The sequence below is a fragment of the Lissotriton vulgaris genome, unplaced genomic scaffold (assembly GCF_964263255.1).
Source record: "Lissotriton vulgaris unplaced genomic scaffold, aLisVul1.2 SCAFFOLD_2533, whole genome shotgun sequence".
In the NCBI taxonomy this organism is placed as follows: domain Eukaryota; kingdom Metazoa; phylum Chordata; class Amphibia; order Caudata; family Salamandridae; genus Lissotriton; species Lissotriton vulgaris.
In genome coordinates, this window is record NW_028251863.1 from 279,059 (window position 1) to 303,092 (window position 24,034).

At 45.3% G+C, this 24,034-nt stretch overlaps 1 pseudogene; it reads right to left on the minus strand.

Annotated features, from left to right (window-relative positions):
* LOC147662745 (NACHT, LRR and PYD domains-containing protein 3 pseudogene) overlaps nucleotides 1-18,196 on the minus strand; it is a 267,147-nt pseudogene extending 248,951 nt beyond the window's left edge.
* Nucleotides 18,197-24,034: the final 5,838 nt, after the last annotated feature.

Genomic DNA, 24,034 nt, shown 5'->3' on the forward strand with positions numbered 1-24,034 from the left:
TAGGATTTGTTCTTGCTATGGTAATTGTAGCAGTGACAACCTGGTTTGTTGAGATAGTGGCTCCTGCTCGGCAGCTGCTGATCGCCACTACCCCAGTACCAGTTTAACATCATTACTTTACGCTTCCATATCATGAGCAAAAGTATTGACAATACTACTTGAACAACACATTTATTCAGATGCTGCATCACACTCACAATGCCACGAATACTACCGACTGTTGGGTGTGTGGGATGATACCTGCTCACCAGAAGAAAGTAGGAACACCTTTTATTCCTCTTCCCTTCTCTCACAATGGTTCTTGCCAAGCCTGGTTTGCGCTTTTGTTTGCTTCTGAAAAGGCTAATTTCTCGAGGATGACAGTAGGACGGATTCATTATCACCTCAATAAAGTGGGTTATCCGGATAAAGATGGTTATCCTCAAGCTAAAGGGACTAAATGGGAATGGGAGGAGTATCGACCTGACAATATTTCTGCACCATATGTTTTCACAAATATGAGAACTATAAAGAACAGTGGACCATTTGTGATTTCTGTTACCAGGTCTAAAGCAGATTTGTGTATAGGCAGTGTTGGGAGAATTCCAGTAGGAAGGAGTGAGTGTACTGTGGTTCTGACTATTGAAGGTGCCAATAACAGCAGTTTCATATCCTCACATAATACCTATTTTGTGTGTGGTAATAAGGGATATTACCAACTCCCAGCTAGATGTTCGGGAGTATGTTATGTGTCCTTTCTGTTGCCTCCTCTGTTTCTGGCACCTGCATTGTATCATAAGGACTTTAAATTGTACAACGATATTCCCAACAACAGATATAAGAGGACAATAAGTACTGATGAAGTGGACCAGACTGACACCACTTTTTAATTTCGGCTTGTTTTTCTTTGTGGGTGCTGCATTAAAAAGTAGAACGATAAGATGATTGACTCGAGTTGTGGAAGCTGTTACCAATCAGACAGCTATGGCACGTGGGAACATTACAGAAGAGCTACAAGTTGCGAGGATTGTAGTACTCCAAAATCGTATGGTTCTAGATAAGATTTTGGCTGATCGAGGTGGTGCATGTCGCATCATTGGCAGTAGTTGCTGCGTTTACATTCCGGATCACTCTCCTTCAGTGTTTAATGCAATATCTAAACTTCATAAGATTGCTGCTGTTTGCTCTTGTATTCTGCCTGTGAAAAAACTATATTTAGCCTCTTCTACTTTGCACATGCTCAGTTGAGCTTGCAGCTATCTATGCAGCTGTTCTTAGTCTGTAACTGTCAGAATGTGTTTGCTAGAATTAGCAACTGCTAGCTCCTCCCTCTTGTTGACTGTCATTTTCTGTATGATCTTATATGTACATAAACCCTTCTTTCTGTACTTGTACCGCCTTCTTTTGAGCCCCTGTGTGGGTATAAAAGGTCCATGTTCCTTCTGATCAGTGTGCTTCTTCATACACTACCGAAGGCTGTTGTATGGATGTAGTTCCACCTCATGAGGTTTAATAAACTCTTTGTTTTATATTCCAGTTTCTGTGTCAACTTCTATTCTATTGGTCTGAGGACTTGTGCAGAGAAGGGTGAACCCCTAGCACTGGTAGGCCTTGCTGAGGCCCACCCCGACACTCTCCACTTCCTATCTTTTATGTTGGCTGGATTTAGATACACCGTTCCACGTAATCCGATCTCACTGAGTCTTGAAAGGAGACCGTCATGGGGAACGGTGTCGAAGCGACAGTGAAATGGAGGGTAACTCACTATTGGACATGCTAAACAGATCTAGGCATTATGGTTATCCTAAGTCATACAGTAATGTATATACAGGGAGCATTCGCGCTGTGGCACTGATTAGCAGTGGCACGGTGCCCAGAGCGTCTAGATCCACGTCCAACAGACGCAACTGAACCGATCGCTCAGAAGGTGCACAGCACGAAGCAAGTCTAACAATATGCTCTTGGAACATAAACGGCTTTATCACAAAATCTCAATTTGTCGAAACGCTCAAATTTATGAAAAAACACAACATTGCACTTCTTCAGGAAACTTGGTCAGTGACAAGCCTTTCAAAAGAAGGCTACATGGAATTTAGGTTTCCTGCCTCAAGACAGCAAAAGGACGGCAGACCTCAGGGTGGGCATTCGATTTGTGCCGCCTGTAAACTAAACTTAAACATCAACCAGCTAGAATTAGATGAATACTGGATTATCGGCATCAGAGTTGATCCGAGAGTTGCTCTTGCTCAGCGTATACATAGAGAAAAAGGCTTAATTGGATTGTCTGACCCAGATTGTGTGTAATTTAATACGCAAACATGGAAGCAAACCCTGTCTAATTTCAGGTGATTTCAACACAAACCTCTTTCAATATATTACAGAGGAGCATAATGATCTACATCCAGTGGTCCCTTTACATCTAATGGTCCAATCGAAACCAGCCGGTAACAGCCTGAGCAAATTGGAGAATGTACAGTTCTACAACTTAAGAGCGTGGGTTACACTACACTGAATGGCTGCTTTACCATGGATAATCTACCATCCTGGACAAGAACAAACAGTCACACCCTTTCAATTTTGGACTTCACGATAAGCAAAAATGAAATGCTTCCTCTGATAGAGAATTATTTAATCGCATCACTGGGAGAAAGTGATCACCGTCCGCAAATAATCAGTTTATCCCTCACTGTCGCCCATCACTTGTCAAGGTGTCAAAAAAACAAATGGAATTCTCACAGAGAACCTCTAAAGGCTTAGATGGTCGGATCGCTCAATCCCTGCAATAATGATAAAATGCAGAGCTCTCCTAGGTACAAGGAGAGAAGTTGACACTGCACCAACAGAAGCATGGGAGTTTCTCTCAAATCAACTACTCAGTACATTTCCATCAACCTCACAAAAATCGCCAATCAGTAACCGATTACGAATCTCAGCAGAGACAAAAAAATTTAAAGCTCACAGTAACTTAGCCCTATGTTACACCAGGAAGAGTCCAGGAGATGCTCAGGTATTTAAAATTTACAAACAAGCCAAAAAAGCATTTAGGCAAGCTATTTATCAAGATAAACAAAAAACTGCCAATCACTTTTGACTGAAATTAGTACATGCCAGCAAAAACCCCAATCCATAGTTACAGGGGACTCTGGGCTCCAGAGGGCGAAGCAGCGCAAACATAAGTGAAGCCGAATGGGTACTCTTTTTATCAGACCACTTTGAAGAATCCACAAATGGAGTGGACCGATTCAGCATCTTCATACCATCTGAAACTTCGTAGCCCCTATTGGAAACAATGAGTGCCGGTAGGCAAGCCCTGCAAAATGAACCGGCCGCTCACACTAAAGTTACTAACACTATCGATATTGCGTACCAGCAAGAAGATCTCCTGTTAAAGGTTTTAAAGGCTCCTGAAGTTCTGAGCTCAATAATAGCAGGCGTCATAAGCAATGCCCTGTCAGACGGGGCTCCCGGGCTCAACGGTCTTCCTCAGGCTCTGTATAAAGCAGATCCTAAGCTGTGGTCTGAACATCTAGCCCCCTTCTCTTCTTACTGCCATCCCATACCAGAGTCGTGGAAAGGAGCCATTATCCACCCAATCTTTAATGGAGGAAGGAGAGCTGATCACAAAAATTATAGGATGATAGCTCTCCTTGATGTTGATTCAAAACATTATGCCAGTCAGTTGCTTGAAAAAATGTCTTCCTCAGCAAATGAAAATCATTGTCTACCTTTTAACCAGACCGGATTTGAGGCCAAATTAGGAACTACCAATAACCTGCTTGATTTATCTGCATTGACAGAGAAAGCAACAGTTCTAAGAATGCCACTCCATTGATGCTTTGTCGACTTTAAAGAGGCCTTTGACCGTGTGCCCAGGGGTTTGTTGTGGCATAAACTGCAGAAATGGGGAATCCCTCCTGCCCCCTTAAAGGCAATAATCCAACTCCTCTCAAATACTTGGCTCCGCATAAAGCTGGGCGGGGATCTTATGTCTCAAGAAAAATACAAACCTACTACGGCGCTAAACATGGATGTGTGCTGACTCCCCTCCTTTTTAACCTTTTTAGGTCTCGCCTAGCGAGCAGCGCCTGCGCTGAACACCTTGGCGAGACCTATAGTCGCCGGTTTCTCTGCCGAAGGGAGACAGAGGTGGCACGCGCAGACAGATGTGCTCGCGTATGGGCAGGAGATGTGCACTCTGTATGCGTTAACATCTCCTGTCCGTGCGTGCGACCTCCTGTCTCCCTTCGGCAGAGAAACAGGCGAGACGGCGTGCGCGCCGGCAGATGGGAGGCCCGGCAAGGGAGTTGACTGGTTTACCGCTGTTCGGGAGCGGGAGGCCTACCTGTAACGGTGAAGGTTTACGGCGGATTGTGAGTGCCATCCCTTCTGCTGGAAGTGCTAGTGCTTCAGTAAGCACATGTAAATACCAGAGGTGCATTCTTTCCACTTCTGGGAGAAGGGAAGATGAAAAGCTCCTTTACCATCACTGCATCTCCAAAATAGACATTGTAACAATTCCTTTATGGTTTCTGCCCAGTGCTTGCTTTCTCTTTCATGCAAATTTCTCATTTGCAGCCTAAAGTAGGTCACAGTATAGTCCGCTAAACCAGCGGCTCTTTATATGAACTAATGTTGTTTTTTTATGGAACTAGCAACAACATGCCCTGGTTCCCAGAGCCTCCACCAAAACCACCTATTCCCGTCGGGACCTTTTAAGCCTCAGACCCTCCATCGCCCCCTCATGCAGATATACCCACGACTTGAATACACCCTTTGTAAGCTGCACGAACTGCCAGCCAGCCCAGCTCAAACTCCCCACACGAGTGCTGAAGCCCGCAACCCTCACACTCTCCTCGCTGAACTGTCGCTCCCTCCCTAAACATGCGACTCCAATCCACCACTTAATAGAAGACTATGAGATTGACATTCTCTTCCTAACGGAAACGTGGCTTACTCCACACTCTGACTCGGACATAGTGTCAGCCACACCATCGGGATTTCTCATCCAGTCCCTCCCTCGACCACTAGGCAGAGGTGGAGGCGTTGCCATCATCTACCGAGACTCCTTCATCTGCAATTCTTGCGACGCACAAATCCCAGACTCTGAAAGTCTCCAATTCTCAATCAAACTAAACCCTACGAATTCTCTTTCAGGGATTCTAGTCTACCGTCCCCCCGGCCACTCTGGCTCCTTTCCCAATGCCCTCTTAGACACTGTAGCAACTCAGGCCCACTCCGTCACGAATTTTATTCTAGTGGGAGATTTGAACATCCACTTTGAAGACACTTCAGACTCTGGAGCAGTCGACTTGATCACCGAACTAGCGGCCTCTGACCTCCGCCTCCTTAACTCAGGAGCCACTCACATCAAAGGCCACCTGCTGGATCCAGTGTTCACCAGCTCCCCCGCGATGCAAGCTATAGACTCCATCCCCTTTCCTTGGACGGACCATTTCTTGGTCCTATTCCAACTTCCAGGATCCTTTAGGAAACCTCAGAGACCGCCCACCTTCACCAGAGGCAGGACTTGGTCCAAACTCCCCATTGAAGAATGGGCCGATACCCTGATATCTACTACCCCGATACACGAAGATATCCCGGACAACGCCGACAATAACTTCAGAAAATGGATCACGACCTCCCTTGACTCTGTGCTCCCACCCAGAATGCGCGAAGACAAAACGAACAACACGGGCTCCGCACCATGGTACACTCCAGAACTGCGGCAGCTCCGCAAAAACTGTAAAAAAGCCGAACGGCTTTGGAGAAAAGACTGGCATAATGCCAGCAAAGAGGCCTACCACTCCTCAGTCAAAATCTATAAAACCGCTATCAAGCTCTCCAAAGCCTCCCACTATGACACCCGGATAAAGGAAGCCTCAAACTCCTCGAGGGAATCTTACCTCATCGTGAAGGAGCTATTGAAAGTTCCCATCTCTCCCTCGTCCTCCACCCCCCAGGTAGACAGAAGCAATGACCTAGCCACATATTTTAACAATAAAATCGCCCGTATTCTCACATCCCTCCCCCCTCCCAGTTCCCCCACCCGCAGGATCATTACTCAGCCCCCTGGCCAGACGGGAATGTATCCCCAACTTGAGACATTTAGGCCAGTCACGCCTAATGAGGTGGAAGCCACCCTGAATAAAATAAAAAGCGGATCTCCTTTAGACCCTGCACCCTTGAGATTTCTCAAAAATGTGGCCCCTGCTATCACCCCTACACTCACGGAGCTTATCAACTGCTCACTTGCACAAGGCTCAGTCCCCAATAGCTGGAAAAGTGCAGTGGTGAAGGCACTCCTCAAAAAGCCTCAGCTTGATCCAACTGATATGGCAAACTATCGACCCATATCTCTCCTCCCGGGGATTAGCAAGATTACCGAAAAACTGGTGAATAGTCAACTTTCCCGATTCCTCGAGACAAATAACATCTTACGGCAATCCCAAACCGGGTTCCGTCCGGGACACGGTACAGACACCGCCCTTCTTGCCGTCATCGAGGAGGCAAGGCGCATTCTAGACTCAGGAGGATCAGTGGTAGTGATCCTCCTGGATCTGAGTGCTGCCTTCGACACGGTTAACCACCGTGTCCTTCTCCATCGGTTGGCGGCAGCAGGGCTCACCGGGATGGCACTCAGCTGGATAGAGTCCTTTCTCACCGGACGCACGTTCCAGGTCTGGGACGGTGAATACCACTCGTCCACACTTCCTCTCACCAGCGGGGTCCCTCAGGGCTCCTCCCTGAGCCCCACGCTTTTCAATGTGTATATGGCCCCTTTGGAAGATGTGGTATCACCATTCGGGATAAAAATCGTGAGCTACGCTGACGACACGCAATTGGTCGTCTCCCTATCCCAACTGGACGACCACCCAGACAAACTACCAAACTGTCTCACCGAAATTCACGGATGGATGTGCGAATCGTCATTGAAACTCAACGGTTCCAAAACCGAAGTGATGCTCATGGGTAAACAATGGGCGACTATCCCCCCGGCGATCTGGCCAGATGTGTTCGGGGAAATCCCTACCCCGAAACACGAAGTCAAAACCCTCGGAGTCTGGTTAGAACCCGACCTCTCTATGAAGACTCAAGCGGCCAAAACGGCCGGGACCTGCCTTGGGCTTCTGCGGACTATCCGCAAAATTTTGCCCCTTTTACCGCCCATGTCCAGGAAACTATTAGTCCAGGGCCTCATAATGTCACGATTAGACTATAGTAATATGGTCTACCTGGGCTCGCCGGAAGCCACCTTAGCAAGACTGCAAAGAGTCCAGAATGCAGCAGCCCGCCTAATCATGAGCATACCCCCAAGAATATCTGCCAAACCCGCTATCAAAGCTTTACACTGGCTCCCAATCCGCCAAAGGGTGGAATTTAAAGCCATGTGTACGGCCTATAAATTAATCAATGGCTCAGGACCTGCGATCCTCAGTGGCCTGGTCACCCCTTACAAAGCACCGAGAGCTCTACGGTCCGAAAATGAGCACCTGGCCAATGTCCCCAAATTCAAGAGGACGCGTACCGGAGGTCGACGTTTCTCCGTAAAAGCGTCCATTGGTTGGAACTCCCTCCCACGCCCCCTCAGACTGGAGCCCAACTACCTGACGTTTAGAAAAAAACTTAAAACCCTCTTGTTCCCTAAATAAACCCCCACCCTTCCCCCTCAGCAGGATCTAATCTTTATAGCGCGGGGATGCCCTCGGGTCACCAGGCGCTCTATAAATTGCTAAAATAAACTAAAATAAAACATAATTTTATAAATATGTTATCTGAGAGAAATCCAAAGGTCAATGTTTATACACTATGCCATAGCTAACCAGTTACAGCAGCCCTATCAAGTTTACCAGGTCTATCCGTGATGTGCTGCTCCAGTCCAGTATTTTTAGGTCTCGCTCTGAAGACCTGGTGTACCTTATCAGAGTGGCTTGTAACACACCCCTCGCTTGCCTGTTGTTCTTGTGTGTGCTTTTTAAAATTCCTTGCCTTTCTGTGGCTATTTGCTCACATTTGTCCCTCCTTCCTGTGGGTGGTTCTTGCCGTGGGCGACTGGCCCTGGTACTTTAATGACTGCTTGTTTATGGTTCTCCTGTCAACGTCATCTCTGCTTCTCTCTCATGGCTCCTTTGTTCTTCTGTCACTTCCTCCAGGGCCCACGCGCTCTCCCTGTCCATTCTCGCCCCTTCCCTCTCCCTGCCTCTACACTTCCGGTCTCCTCCCATCTTATATCGGTCGATAAAAAGTGAAAGAATATTTCGCTGTGCTCCGTCATTCTGTAGCCGGTGCATCCATCATGGCACCTGCACGTGCCTCCAGAACGACGAGATCGGCAACAACAGCTGTGTCATTGTGCCTTTTTCAATTTGATGATACTACGATACTAAATGGCACCAGCAAACAGAACTGGTTTGTATTGATGCAATGCTTGTCTTTTCAGCCTGTGTGCAGCAAGAAACATATTTTCCTGAACAGTGTATTGGCTCCTAAATAAACTTCTGTGGGCTGAAAAAAATAAATAGTTAAATGTCGCCCAGCCCTAGTTGTGACATCACTTACAGGATGGGCCTTCTTAACCTGTGAGTAAGCACACTTTCTTTAAAGTGCTTAAATGCACCAGGTTAGATTTAACATTTGCACCTAGTAAGGTTGTCAATTCTTAGCTGCCTAGTGGCCCATGTCATATGTGAGCCCTTTCAACTAGTCATGGCTTTTTACCCAAGTAAATGCTGCATTCTAGTACTTGGAGGTGCACTTTCTGCATTGTAAGTATGAGGGTTAATGGCACAGAATGCAAAGAGTGATTGGCATGAGATATGAAAGTGATGTTTAATGTTTCCATTTCCCTTCATTGATTCCCCTCTGGTGGCATTAATTGCCCTCACTGAATCCAATGTTAGGTTGGCCACCCCACACTATTGGTGTTGTAATTTGTGCAAATGTCTGACATTGGAGAAAGGTCATTTTTATTGTTTTTAATTTCTCTATTGTTTTTTGGTTTGTTTCTGACAACAAAAAATGAATGGCCCTGATGCAAAGGGTGTTTCCTGCTAGCCCTCTGGAATAATGTTGGTGTTTTCCTGTTCAGGACTTCAAAGCTTTTCCTCTTGGTTCTGAACATAAACAATGTTTGCTGGAAGAAGTGCTTAATTTGATGTGTGGTTTCCGGTGCTTGGCACTAGTATTTAAATGTCAACACGTTGGCTTGTGACAGTCTGCCACATGGTGGCGCTGTCTGGCTCATTTACAGATGACAACAACAACAGTCAATTATTGATTCAATATACAAAACAAGCATTTGCAATGCAATAGTTCTCGTATTTACGCGTTTGAGCTATTGACATTGCAAACGACAATGCCTTTTTATTTTTGTTTTTGTTTTTAAAACATAAATAAAAGGCATTGTGATTTACAATGCCAATAGCTTAAACTTGCGTAAATGCGAGACCTATTGCATTGCAAATGCTTGTTAATTCTGATTTATCACAGTTACTGGACAATGTCAACTCCCACTCACCTCAACTAGGCGAATCCCGCGTAAGGAACCTGCTATACGCAGACAACCTTATTTTACTCCGGCACACAAGGGTCGGTCTACAGAGGCTTCTCGATTAGCTGCTTCCCTTTTACAACAAGTAATGAACTGGAATAAAATTTATCGAAAACAAAGACAATTTCCTTCGAGAAATGGAAGCATCTGAGTGGTGGCTGGGATTTTAATGGCAAAAGCATTGAAACTGTGACATCTTATAAATATATGGGGGTCTTTATGGACTCAAAGAGAGCTTTCTGAAAACAGAAGGAAGTGGTTGAGGCAAAAGCCCTGTGAATCGAGGCAGCATTAACAAAGCTTGCGAGGCAGCTAGTTGGCCCAAGTCTAACTCCGCTTTTAACAGTTATGAAAACTAAGATTACAAATTACCTATCGTATGGCCAAGAGCTGATGCTGGGGAGCAACTTCAATATGGTCAGCAAAATACTAACAAGAACTTTCAAGAGAGTATGCCACCTGCCGAAATCCTCATCCCCAGCCCAGATACCACTAGAGTTCGACCTATTAGGTCATCAAGGGGTTGGGGCCAGTGCCTTCATCAAGGTGTGCAACAGACTGCGGAAGGAGGTCTGGAGGCTAGGCTGTGGCAAGAATTATCGGTCAGCCAAGTTGGACAAAAACATCAACGCTACCTAGAACACTCCCTGCAAACTGCTTGAAGTAAATGAATAATGGGGAACTAACCCACCAGCAGGCACTAAAAATATCCATCCAAATAAGAGTCCGACTGTGGACTTTTAATTCGGATAGGACACAATTAGCAAAAAGAAAACATGCCTGGTCAGTTCTTTCGGGATTTAATCCCAGAGCAGAGGCACCCTATTTATCAAGCACTTATGCAGTTCTATGGAAAGAAAGGTTCTTGGCCCGGAGGATGGGTGAATGGCCTTTTTTACAACATCTACCAGATTGACGCCGCCCAAGTGCCCGCACCGAGAGCAGGGGGTGTGGGCGCCACTTGGAATCGATCGAGCATATGGTATGTGTCCGTCCCGCCCTACTCAACAACAGAAGGTTTCTGCCGCGGGGCGAATCGACCAAACTTGGGGTCAGATCATGCCAACAAGCCATCATAGCAGCTATGAATCCAGAAAACACGATGCTTAACATCCACTTTGCCAAATTCGATACAAGAGCAGCCACAAATTTCAGTGCAGCAGGATCGCAAGTAACCCCGCTTCAGTCGGTACATTCTTGACGATACCTGAGACTACATTGAATTTTCGAACCTCAAGAGGCAATTACCAAGTTTGCCTCCCTTTTCCCCTCTCTTTTCACTTTTTCTGCCAGTCTAACCCGGGCCTGTCCCCCCTTTTTAACAATGAAGTTTTAGTCTTGGTTGGCCCACATTCTTCATTAGATAAACTATGACGCTGGAAAATGATGCACATTTAACATCCAGGACACTATGCCTCAATTACATTTAGAAACATTATTGCTTTTTAACCTTTGTTTTAACGTTAAATTAAAAATTCAAATACTTCTCAAATAAAGAAGAGGAACCACCAGGCTTAAGTAAGAAGTCAACCTTCTGCCCACCCCCAAATGCTGTCCTGTCATTTGAAAAACAAAACATTTGCCAGTGCTGCGAAATTAGTTTACATACCCTTTTGGACTGGTGTACATGACAATAACATGGACACTTGCTTTACTGATTGCAACTTTTTAATTATTCTTTTTTGTATTGCATCTATTCAGTTATGCATCTTTTTGCATGGGAATACGAAACATTATATGTACATGTACTTACACACAAATATAACATACAAATGAACAAGTGATGCGGTATTTACAATTGGTGCGCAACTTACATACAACTCATTCGTGGCCGTCCATTCAAACAAAACATTCAAACATACACACTGGTCCCAGTGTCAAAAATAAACTTTTTTGACAATTCATGAATTGTTTGTTTTTGGCTTTCTCTAGCATTGGATGGTATACATTGTGAAAAAAAGCAAAACAGTCTTTGTATTAGTCCATCATGATTATAAGAACTCAATCAGGGGAATGACCCGGGGAATGACCCGGGACCGGGTCGGTCGACGCGTTTCGAACACTGTAGTTTGTAGGGTTCTCTTCAGGACCGAATTATAGCTATAACGAGAAAGGGAACATTTATTGTTTCTTTTTACTTATTTCAGTTCCACTCTCCTTACACCACCTTTTATACTGTTGGGAATACAACTACATTTTGGAGCCACGACCCAATATCTGAGGTAGGCTGAGTAGTTGCTAGGTGACATAGGAGGTGTTGAGCTCTCAGGATTCCATTAGTGACGTTTGTTCCCTTTCTCGTTATAGCTATAATTCGGTCCTGAAGAGAACCCTACAAACTACAGGGTTCGAAACGCGTCGACCGACCCGGTCCCGGGTCATTCCCCGGGTCATTCCCCTGATTGAGTTCTTATAATCATGATGGACTAATACAAATACTGTTTTGCTTTTTTTCACAATGTATACCATCCAATGCTAGAGAAAGCCAAAAACAAACAATTCATGAATTGTCAAAAAAGTTTATTTTTGACACTGGGACCAGTGTGTATGTTTGAATGTTTTGTTTGAATGGACGGCCACGAATGAGTTGTATGTAAGTTGCGCACCAATTGTAAATACCGCATCACTTGTTCATTTGTATGTTATATTTGTGTGTAAGTACATGTACATATAATGTTTCGTATTCCCATGCAAAAAGATGCATAACTGAATAGATGCAATACAAAAAAGAATAATTAAAAAGTTGCAATCAGTAAAGCAAGTGTCCATGTTATTGTCATGTACACCAGTCCAAAAGGGTATGTAAACTAATTTCGCAGCACTGGCAAATGTTTTGTTTTTCAAAAGTTTATATTGGCTCAGCCTTGCTGAGTATAGGAGCCAAGACCCTTTTCGTTTCCTAGTCCTGTCATTTGAGCTTGGAATCAATTGGAAAGAAAGAAAGACTTTAGCAAAAACAACATAACAAAAAACCAAGCAAAGTCTATTCAGGACTTTAAAAACAATTGCACAATAGTCCTAAAACAAGTCGACAAGGGCGAAGCTGTCCTCTTATGGGCAAAAGAACAGTCCTTAAAGGAAGGTAAGAGTCGAGTTTACCACCAAGACTTCTATCGCTTGATACCAACCAACCCAACGAAGGAAATTCGAAATGAAACCTCAATAATCCTATAAGAGGAATTTGATAATTACTTTTAATTTTTGAAGATTTTGAATCTGAGGATTGCTGTGTTATATTTCATACCGAAAAGTCACGAAGATGACAAAAAAAACTCCAGGTCGACCGATTGTCTCTGGAAGTGATTCAATCCTGGAATCAATTTCTCAATATGTAGACACATTTTTAAAAACTTTTCCCAATGATGTACCATCCTTTGAGAGATACAATGGATTTTATCAATGAAGTGGAAGGACAGCAATTCAATTCTAGTATACAGTGGATGGCCACATTTGACATTGTCTCATTGTACACACAAATTCCCAAAGACGAAAGATTAGAATCCATGGAATTCTATTTTGAATCAAGGCCACAACCCCACAGGTCCCCAACGCAATGTATTCTACAGCTGGCAGCTTTAGCCCTCAAGAAGAATTACTTCAAATTTGAAGACGAATACTTCATTCAGACCAAAGGAACTGCTATGGGTGACCTTTTGCGCCAGAAACGACAGTACTTTTTATGGCACTATTTGAAGATAAATTCATTTTAAATAACAATCCGTATTCCATTTATAAAACAAAATGGCTTAGCTATATAGATGACATTTTGGTGCCTATGGAGTGAAGACAAAAAAGTCCTGTCTGCTTGCTAGACATGACTCAGTAATAAGAGCCCAGATATAAAATTCAGCATGGCAAACAACAAAAAAACATGACATTTCAAGATGTTGAAGTCAAGGTAACAGATGCAAAGTTAGTCAAAAACCTGCATCGAAAGCCAACTTAAATTACAAAAGATTCCACCCCCAGAACTTAGGAGATAATCTGCCTTATGGGCAATGTTTGAGGATCAAAAGAAACTTCACTAAAAAGAAGATTAGCGTCCATACTAACAGACAAACTTAAAGACAAGGGTTATCCACACAAAATCTTAACACATTCATTAAAAAGAGTGTGGTACACACCAAGAGAATGTCTTCTAGTCAAGAAAGAAAAGAAACCCCTTGAAAATTTAGTATGTGTTTCCACATATATCAATCAATCAAGAGTTTGTTAAGCCCATAAGGGTCTCAAGGCACTAGGGGTGAGGCGGTGCAGGTTCCAGTCCATCAAGGAGGGGGTCCGTCGAAGAGCCAGGGTTTGAGGTTTTTTATGAAGATGAGAAGCGATGTTGTCTGTCTGAGGTGGAGCGGAAGGGCGTTCCAGGCTTTGGCAGCGAGGAAGGAGAAGGAGCGGCCTCCCGATCTGGTCTTTCTGGTGCGGGGGACCACAGCGTAGGAAAGCTGGGCTGATCATAGGGTCCTTTGGGTGCGTGGAATTTGAGTCGGCTGTTCAGGTATGCTGGTCCGGTGTCGTGGAGGGCCTTGTGTCTGTGGGTGAGCATCTCCAATGGGGAGCCAGTGGAGTGTGCACAGGTGCTGGGAGATGTGGCAGTGTTTTGGCCGGTTGAGGACCAGTCTTGCGGCGGCGTTCTGGATGTTCTGTAGCTTGCGGGTGAGGTTTTTGTTTATTCCCGCGCAGAGTGCATTGCCATAGTCGAGTGTGCTGGTGAGAAGAGCGTGAGTGATGGTCTTTCTGTGTTCGAGGGGGATCCATTTGAAGGTCTTACGTAGGAGACGGAGGGTGTGGAAGCAGGAGGACGAGACTGAGTTGATATGGCGGTCCATTTTGAGCTCGTAGTCCAGGATGATTCCCAGGTTGCGTGCGTGGTCCGTTGGGGTTGGCAGGTTTCTGAGGGCGGGGGGCCACCAGGTATTGTTCCAGGCGTCGGGATTTGGGTCCTTGAGGAGTACTTCTGTTTTATTGGTGTTTAGTTGTAGGCAGCTGTTCTCCATGCATTTGGCGACGGCTTCCATGCCTTCTCAAAAGTTGTGCCTGGATGTGTTGGGTTCGTTGGATAGGGAGAGGATGAGTTGGGTGTTGTCTGCGTATGACACAATGTTGAGTCCGTAGGATGAGGGCTATTGTTTCTCCTTTGTCCTGTAGGGTGCGGAAGTCGTCTGTTGCAGCGAGGAGGGCGGTTTCTGTACTGTGGTTTTTCCTGAAGCCATCAGATGGCTGTTGATGGCTTTCTCAATGACTTTTGCAGGGAATGGGAGCAGGGAGATGGGTCTGTAGTTTTTGAGGTCGGTGGGGTCCGCTGAGGGTTTCTTTAGGAGGGGGTTGACCTCGGCGTGTTTCCAGTCGTTGGGGAAGGAGGCAGTCGCCAGGGAGCGGTTGATGGTTTGGCAGAGCATGGGTGCGATGGTGTCGGTGGCTCTGTTGAAGATGTGGTGGGGGCAGGGGTCCGTGGGGGCCCTGGAATCTATTGACTTCATCGTCTTCAGTGTGTCTTCGGTAGTGAGGGCTGTCCAGCTGTCAATCGTTGGGTTCAGGGTGTTGGGGTGGTTGGTGGGGTTTCCTGAGCTGGTTGTCTTCGTCGAAGTTGTCGTAGATACTCTTGATTTTGTGATGAAAGAAGATGCGGAGTCTGTCGCAGAGGTCTTGTGAGGGAGGGATGTCAGTCGACTTGCTGGTGGGTTGGGGGAACTCCTTGATGATGTTGAAGAGTTCTTTGCTGTTATGTGCCTGCCTGGAGGTCCCAGATTTTGGTGGCATGTTTGTGGAGGGATCAGATGTTGAGGAGGATGCATTGCACGGTCTTCGGTTCAGGTGTGTTCTTGCGGTCAGGATGTGCTGGGTTCTTGCTCCTGGTGGTGCTGTAGGTTTGTCGGCAGCGGTGACTGCTGAAGGGTCCATGGGTGTCGGCCGGCGAAGCAAGCTAGCAGTTGTTGTGGCCAGGGTTGAGTTCGTGGAGTGCTGCTGGGCTGTAGTTTTGCTGGTGCGGAGGTCCAGGGTTCCTAGCGCAGGTCACGGTTGTGTCGCGGACGGGCGCAAATGGGCTTGCCTTTAGCACGTCAGAGACGCGGCCGCTATTATGTAGGGGTCGGGGAGGGCTGGACAGCTGGGAGGCGAGGAGGAAAGCTGGATTGGTTGCGCTGGTCGTGCTGGGGGGTAGGCGCCGCGGGGCAGCAGCCGCGGGAAAGGAAACGGGCGGGAAAGGAAAAGGAAGAATGACGGAGGCTAAAGGAAATAAGTGGAATAAGGCAAAAAGTTAGAAAAAGTGCAAAAAAGTGCAGAACAGAATAACAGAGGGAGAAAAAAATGAGTGAAAAATGGAGAGGAAGTGGAGCTAGACAGAGAAGACTGACTGACTGACTGACTGACTGATTGTACTTATAAAGCGCACTAATGCCGAGGCGCTTTGGCGGCAGACAGAGGTCCACTGGACCACCAGGGATGAGATGCAGGTGATTCTGTGGGTGGAGGAGGGACTTGAACACCAGCAACACTCAAGAGTGCAGGGGTTCGGGGGAGGGGGCCTCGGTCAATGGTGGAGCTGAGAGGATATGAGAGCAATTTCACTGACAATTAGTCAGTGGTCTTGCTCATACTTCTTACAGACGAATATATATTTTTAAATCATTCGAAACAATTGGCATTCAATCAAAATATTCAAAATGTGGGTTTGAGTGTCCATTATTTTCAATGAAGTCGAATGCAAGTCTAGGGAAGCCCCTAGTAAGAGCCTGGAGCATGTAGAAAATAGGAAAATTTGACTTAAAATATGAAACCTCTTGAAGGACACCACAAATGTGACAACTGCGTAGTTTGCTGTAAAACAATTGAAGTCACAGTGTTCCAAAAATATCGCATACGATGTAAACATACTCATTTCTCAAAATGTAGAACTAAAAATATGGTGAATGCAATCATTTGCCCACGTGAAAAAATATATACTGGTAAAACCAATCAAGAAATACGACAAAGAATAGTACAACACATGTCCCAGATTGAATCAAAAACAGTTGCAGCCCCCTGGTCAATCACTTCATCACTAAGAGGCAAAAGGAAAAAGATTTCCAATGGACAGTACCAGGTGCTGTACAATCAAATCTGAGAGGAGACTTAGAAGTGAGTCTAATGCAAAATAGAGCATAATTGATTTTGGAATTTGACACACTGATTAATGGCCTCAACGAAATGTGCAATTCAGACAGACTGGTAATTCAAAAAAAGATGAGACAGAATGCAAAGCTAATGTAAACAATTCTGAAAAAGACTGAGTCAGCAATAACAAAGAATAGATTCCCCACTGGTATGATGTTGCATTAATATATCTAAGGTGCATTTGCACAACATGCACTACAACACCCAGCATGCAATGAGGCCCTGATAGGCATTCAACGTTTTAGGTCTACAAAGCATCATCGGAATCACTAACCACCAGACGAGCTGGAAGTTGTGGGAAGAGCAGTTGGAGAGACTAAAGCCCTGATGGAAACCTCTAAAAGTCCAGCTCTAAACATAAGGAGATACATAGAAGGCAAGCGAGTATTTTAATACAACTACACCACAGCCCTAACACCTGTTAATAGCGGCTTTTAAAGAGTTTTATCTTGTCAGGCTGCAATGGCACAATCAGTGCTGCAGGCCCACCGGTGGTTTTTAATTTAACCCTTTCGATGCTGATGACGAGCTCAGCTCGTCATCACCCACGGGTGTCGTGTGCTGATGACGAGCTGAGCTCGTCATAGTGCCACTAAAATGGCATTTTCCAGCACTGGGGGGGAAAGCACCCAGCAGCCATGTGGTTAAAGGCACGGGGTACGAACAGTACCACCGTACTATGGACCTGCATGTATATTAAATATGCCAACTGGGTGTATGCCAATTCGGCCATGTTTTAGTGAATGAGCACTGGTTAGCAGTGGTAAAGTGTGCAGAGCCCTAGGGCCAGTGATATGAAATCAGCAAAACAGGGGGGTGAAGGCAAAGAGTTAGGGTGAACCACGCCAAGGATGCCAGGTCTAACAAGATCATTGATGCCCCAGAGCAGTGGAGTTAGGGATGGTACAGTTAGGGTGAACCACGCCAAGGATGCCAGGTCTAACAAGATCATTGATGCCCCAGAGCAGTGGAGTTAGGGATGGTACAGAGCGGCAGCTGCACCGCACAAGCACTGAACAAACAACACCATGCAGCTCGAAGGAAGAGTCTCCGAGGCGCTTACAGCTGACTTCAGACCAAATACATTTACAAGGAATTTCACTTGGAGTTGTTTAATAATGTTGGCTTTGACAAATACTTTGTATTAATCTCAAAATAAAAAAACTTCTGAAAATCCTTCACATTTAGCCATCAAGGTGGGTCTTGGGGTGTGATCTTGAAGGATCGCCCCCTCTTACCTCGCTGTCGCTCCTCTCTGAGTCTGGCTGCCGGCTCCATCAGGCTGACCTTGGAGAAGACTTCGATGGTCACATCAATCGCTGAGTCCAGGCCGTAGAAATCTATCAGGAGGTTCTTGGTATCAATCCGGTCTGCTTTCTCCAGGCTTCCTCGTGGAACATTTCTCTGTCCTTTGAAGTCGATATCTGATAATTTATCCTTAAACCGTTTGAAGTCAGCTTCGATGAGATCCTCCAGGGCACAGAGCAGGACGCCCCCAGATGTGCTCGTACTGTCCGCCATGGCTCATGTGAGGCAATGTCTGAAAAACAAAGATGGGTCATAAAGAGAGGGCTGGTCACAAACTCAAAAATCACAGAAGTGAGATACATGTTAGCCCCTTTGCCGTGGGGTAATTCCCCTGCGGTGCAGGAGGAGGGGGGGGGCGCGTGCGGCGCCGCGGTGCTCATGACGAGCTCGGCTCATCATGCAGCACGGTGACGCAGTACTCATGACGAGCTGAGCTCGTCATGACCACGCTCGTTTTCGTAGAACGCTCAGCAGGGGAATTATCCCCGCTTGGGAGCGCTGCGGCTGTTCTGACGCACTCAGCTCGTCATGAGCACAGCGCCACCGTGCCTCATGATGAGCTGAGCTCATCATGAGCATCGAAGGGGTTAACAAACTCCTCTCACCTGCACAATGTGTTTCACCTAATGGATGAAATATACTTAATACAGTGCGATCTGGAGCAGGGAGGACAATGTAACTGCTGAAGGACTGCAGCAGGCCTAGATTTTTAGGATATCCAAATAAGAGACATAATCAGAATTACACAAGGAAATTATTTACTTAGTAATTCTAAAATATGCCTTGGTTCATGCCCGTTGACCTGCGTTGAACACTCCTACATTCCATTATAGAAACTTAAAAACTCTGCAGCAAACATCGAGACATTACATTTAAACACTGAAACTTCCATGTAAAGGGAGGTTGAGACACATTATTATTTCGTATTTGTAGAGGGCCACGCTTATCCCCAGGGAATATCACAGCTCTAGGTAGATGCCCAACCCGTCCACTGAGAGAGTTTCATTAAAACAAGACAGGAACGTCCTGCCATCCATTAACCTGGAGAAAGCCACATTTTCAATTCATTCCTAAATCCAGTGTAATCATCAATTAAACGAATGGCCACGGGTAACAGTCCCATTGAACCAGCCAATAAGAGAAGAGGCTTCATGCGTGGCTTTCATCTGTAACAAGGTGTCAAAAAGCCCCGTCCTACATCAGGTCAGCAGTCTGTCACCGCGACAGAAGACAGACATCTGTAACAAGGTGTCTCGAAACCCCGTCCTAAATTAGATCAGCAGTCTGACACTGCCACAGAAGACAGAAATTTATAACAAGGTGTCTCCAAGCCCCGTCCTAAATCAGGTCAGCAGTGGGACACCGCGACAGAAGACAAACATCAGTAACAAGGTGTCTCGAAGCCCCGCCTGCAATCAGGTCAGCAGTTTGACAAAGCAACAGAAAACAGACATCTATAACAAGGTGTCTCAAAGCCCCGTCCTAAATCAGGTCAGCAGTCTGTCACCGCGACAGAAGACAGACATCTGTAACAAGGTGTCTCAAAGCCCCGTCCTAAATCAGGTCAGCAGTCTGACACCGCGACAGAAGACAGAAATCCTTAACAAGGTGTCTCGAAGCCCTGCCCGGAATCAGGTCAGCAGTCTGACACCATGACAGAAGACAGACATCTGTAACAAGGTGTCTCCAAGCCCCGTACTAAATCAGATCAGCAATCTGACACTGCGACAGAAGACAGACATCTGTAACAAGGTGTCTCCAAGCCCCGTCCTAAATCAGGTCAGCAGTCTGACACAGCAACAGAAGACAGACATCTATAACAAGGTGTCTCGAAGCCCTGCCCGGAATCAGGTCAGCAGTCTGACACCACGACAGAAGACAGACATCTGTAACAAGGTGTCTCCAAGCCTCGTACTAAATCAGATCAGCAATCTGACACTGCGACAGAAGACAGACATCTGTAACAAGGTGTCTCGAAGCCCCGTCCTAAATCAGGTCAGCAGTCTGACACAGCAACAGAAGACAGACATCTGTAACAAGGTGTATCAAAGCCCTATCCTACATCTGATCAGCAGTCTTGTTGTAATTTGACAGCGATCAGGGTTAGCATCTAGCTGAAGCCATCTTGTTTTTCGGCAGCCATCTTGTCTGCCATGTGCTACCACGTGCTCACCATGTGCTCTGTACTTCCTTAGTGTTGTCTGCTCTTGTATTCTGCCTGTGAACAAACTATATTTAGCTTCTTCTACTCTGCACATGCTCAGTTGAGCTTGCTGCTGTCCATGCAGCTGTTCTTAGTCTGTAACTGTTAGGATGTGTTGGCTAGAATTAGCAACTGCTAGCTCCTCCCTCTTGTTGACTGTGCATTTTCTGTATGACCTTATATGAACATAAAACCTTCCTTTTGTGGTTCTGCTTCTGAACTTTTAGATAAAATAAAAGACTGGCAGGAAAGAGACTCTGCCTGATATCGATATGTTCTTCGGATTGATATTACCTCCTGATATGTGGAGAACTGTTCGTAAAGTTAATGATCATGCGACTTTTGGGGCGTTATGGAAAGAATTAGAACAAATGGACGAAGAAAGGGAACCCGCACAGAAACCATGCCAGTTAATTTTAGATCTTCCCTCAGCTATATTGGTTAAGTTAAAGACGATTATTCCCCCTGAAAAGATAGACTAGACTGTATTAGCATCTTGTAAGCAAAAGGCAGATGAATCGGTTTCTGGTTTCTTTACACGTTTTGAGGAGGCATTCCACAATTTAGTGGCCAGTCATTGATAGCTGACATGGGCAGACATCTGTTTTTCGATAAATATGTCGCCAACCGGTTGCCAGGAATAGCTAGTCGCCTAAAGGCCAGTGAGAGTTCATAGACTACCTCTTCTCCGGTTTCTCTTTTGACTATGGCTCAGTATTATGAACAGCAGGAATTAGAAGCGAAGGGTAATGAGGATAAAAAGACTAAGGAGTTAAAAACAAAGGTTATGTTAGCTCAGGCTTATGATCTGCCTTCTGGAGGTAATGATCGAGGTGGATGTGGGTGTTATGGTTAGTCTTTTCCTTCTTATGCTCGTTCGAATTTGTCTGTTGACCAGTGTGCGTATTGCAGGAAATTTTGACATTGGGCTTCCGATTGTCCAGCGTTGCGTGCTCAGCAGTATCCACGTAGACAGGGACAAACGAAAAATCGCTCAGGATATTCAGGGCCTAGAGGGAGCACAGACGATCGTGCTAGATTTGATTCTAATATGCGCGGACAGGATGGGTTTATCACTTTTGACAGACGAAATCCATATAAAATGTCCGATTATATGCCGTCTGATTTAAAAGATTCTGCTTATGCATTGGACTGCCTACGATGGGGTAAGGAATCAGTTGAAGTTCCAGTAGATCAGAGGGGTCCTTATGTTACAGCACATGTTTTGGGTTCTACTGATAAGTTTCTGGTTGATACAGGAGCTACCCGTAGCGCCTTGTCTAAACAATTGGTTCCAAGGGCTCCCCTGTCTGGCTTCACTATTAATAGGTTTCGATGGACCACCTTCCCTTAGCCAATTGTCACAACCACTTGCATTTCATGTTGACAAATTTGCTGCTCTTTGTCCATTTTTGCTTTCTCCGAATACACCGGACAATATTGGGGGTTTTGATATGCTCAAGTATTTCAGGGCTACAATACGATGTTCTCCTGAAGGTGTACGTGTTATTTTGAATGACAACTACCCCGTGACTGAGAGATCTTGTCGTGTAAAAGAGGACACTGCATTAGCTTCACTCCCTAGTACTTTGTGGGCTACTTCAGACACCGACGTAGGGTAAATGGTTATTCCACCAGTACAAATAAGTGTCAAGGAGGGTGCTGTATTGCCACATTTGCTTCAATATAACATTTCTCAAGAAGGCGAAGAAGCACGAATACGCATTGTCCACGATTTAATTGAAGTGGAGGTTGTGGAATAAGTTCCTTACAATATTTGCAATAGTCCTATTCTTCCCATTTTGAAAAAAGATACTGACACTAGGATTTACAGATTCATCATTGATCTACGAGAAATTAACAAGATTGTAGTACCGCAATACCCAGTGGATTTTGACATAACACTTCTTACTTTGGTTCCTCCGACAGCAACTACATTTACTGTAATTGACCTAAAGAACTCTTTCTTTTCGATTCCTATTCATCCTGATAACCGATATTTGTTTGGCTTCACTTTGAATAATCGATCGTACAGATTTTGTAGAATTCCTCAAGGGTATACTGAGAGTCCTAGTATTTACAGCCAAGCATTGAAAAGACAACTTGATTCTTTTACTTTACCAGAAGGAGTGGCTCTCATCCAATATGTTGATGACATCTTGTTGGCAGCCGATACGCCTGAGCAGTGTGAAAAATGTACTTTGTCTTTGCTTTCTTTTCTTGCTTCACACCACCACAAAGAGTCACAGAAGAAATTACAATATTGTAGACCGAAGGTTACCTACTTAGTTCGCGTTCTGTCTAAGGAGGCGCGTGCACTTACATCAGATTGCATTCAAGCAATTTTAGATACACCAGTGCCTTCTACTCAGAAAGATGTTCGTGCATTCATTGGTCTTACTTTTTGTAGACAAAGGATATTAGGTTTTTCACATATTGGTAAACCCTTGTTGGTGCTTTCGACCAATGACACTCCAGTGCGTCTTCCATGGACGACTGAATGCCAGAATGCTTTTCATCAGTTAAGTCAAGCTCTTTGTTCGCCACCAGAGTTAGGCGCTCCAGATTATATGAAGGCTTTTACACTTTATGCAAAAACAACAGTTGATGGACAGAATGCAGAACAATGTCTTACATTCACCCCAGTACAGAGATCTGGGCCTAAATCCATCGTTTTTTTGCACTCCACGCCACCCCAGTTCAGACATGGCATATGCAAATCAGCCTTGACCCTGTGCCTCATGGGTACAGTCCAGCCCGAACTGCCAAGCCATGTCTTTCCTGGACCGGAATCAAGCATCCAAGGACCGGTTTCTGACTATCAGCCTTCATCAGCCAGGATAGCTTGACTCCAGTGGTGTGGAGAGCATGGGACTCACGTCTGAGTATACCTATCCCACTCGGGGTGACAAATGCAAAACTTCAGCACTGAAACCGCTCTGCTGCAAGTGATTGATGACTCGCTGCGGATGCTCGATTTGGGCGGGGGGTCTTGTCTTCGAATTCTCCTTGACCTTTCTGCAGCCTTTGACACTGTCAATCACAACACTCTCCTCAACACTCTTCAGCAGAGAATGGGCATGGAGGGCACTGTGCTTAAATTGTTTGCTTCCTTCCTCTCTGATAGATCCCAAATTATCAAAATAGCGAACAGTCTTTCATCTCCTTTGGCGGTAGGTCAAGGTGTTCCTGAAGACTCTATACTTGCACCCACATTGCTCAATCTCTATTAGAACCACTCGTTAATCTCCTAAGTAAATCCGGGATCCACTATCATCTCTATGCAGCCGACGCTCAAATTTACATCAAGGTTGCCTCCACTCATAATCTCTCCATCCTAAGCTCTACTCTCAACTCCATTCAAAACTGGATGTCAACTCATCAATTGATTCTGAATCCCTCCAAAACTGAATTCCTCCTCCTCACCTCCTCTCCTCCTCACTTTCTCCTCCCCCGGTTCAATTATGGATGGACCAGATGAATTTACTTAACAATAAACCCATCATTATCGACAGCGCAAAATACCTTGGTGTCATACTCGACACAAAACTCAATCTGCTCTCCCACATTAATTGCATTGCAAAGTCTGCTCGATACCAACTGCACTTTATGTACACGAGAAAGATGGGTGTGCATTGTCAGTTTTAGTACAGACACATGCAAGCAAGCAACGTCTCTGTGCATATTTTTCAGCTGTTCTTGATTCTGTTGCTCGTGCATTGCCTGGGTGCTTTCGTTCAGTTGCAGCAACAGCTGTGTCCATACGTCAGAGTGAAGGGATAGTTTTGTCACATAAACTGTTGGTGCTCGTACCCCATGCAGTAGATGCCCTTTTGAATCAAACCAAA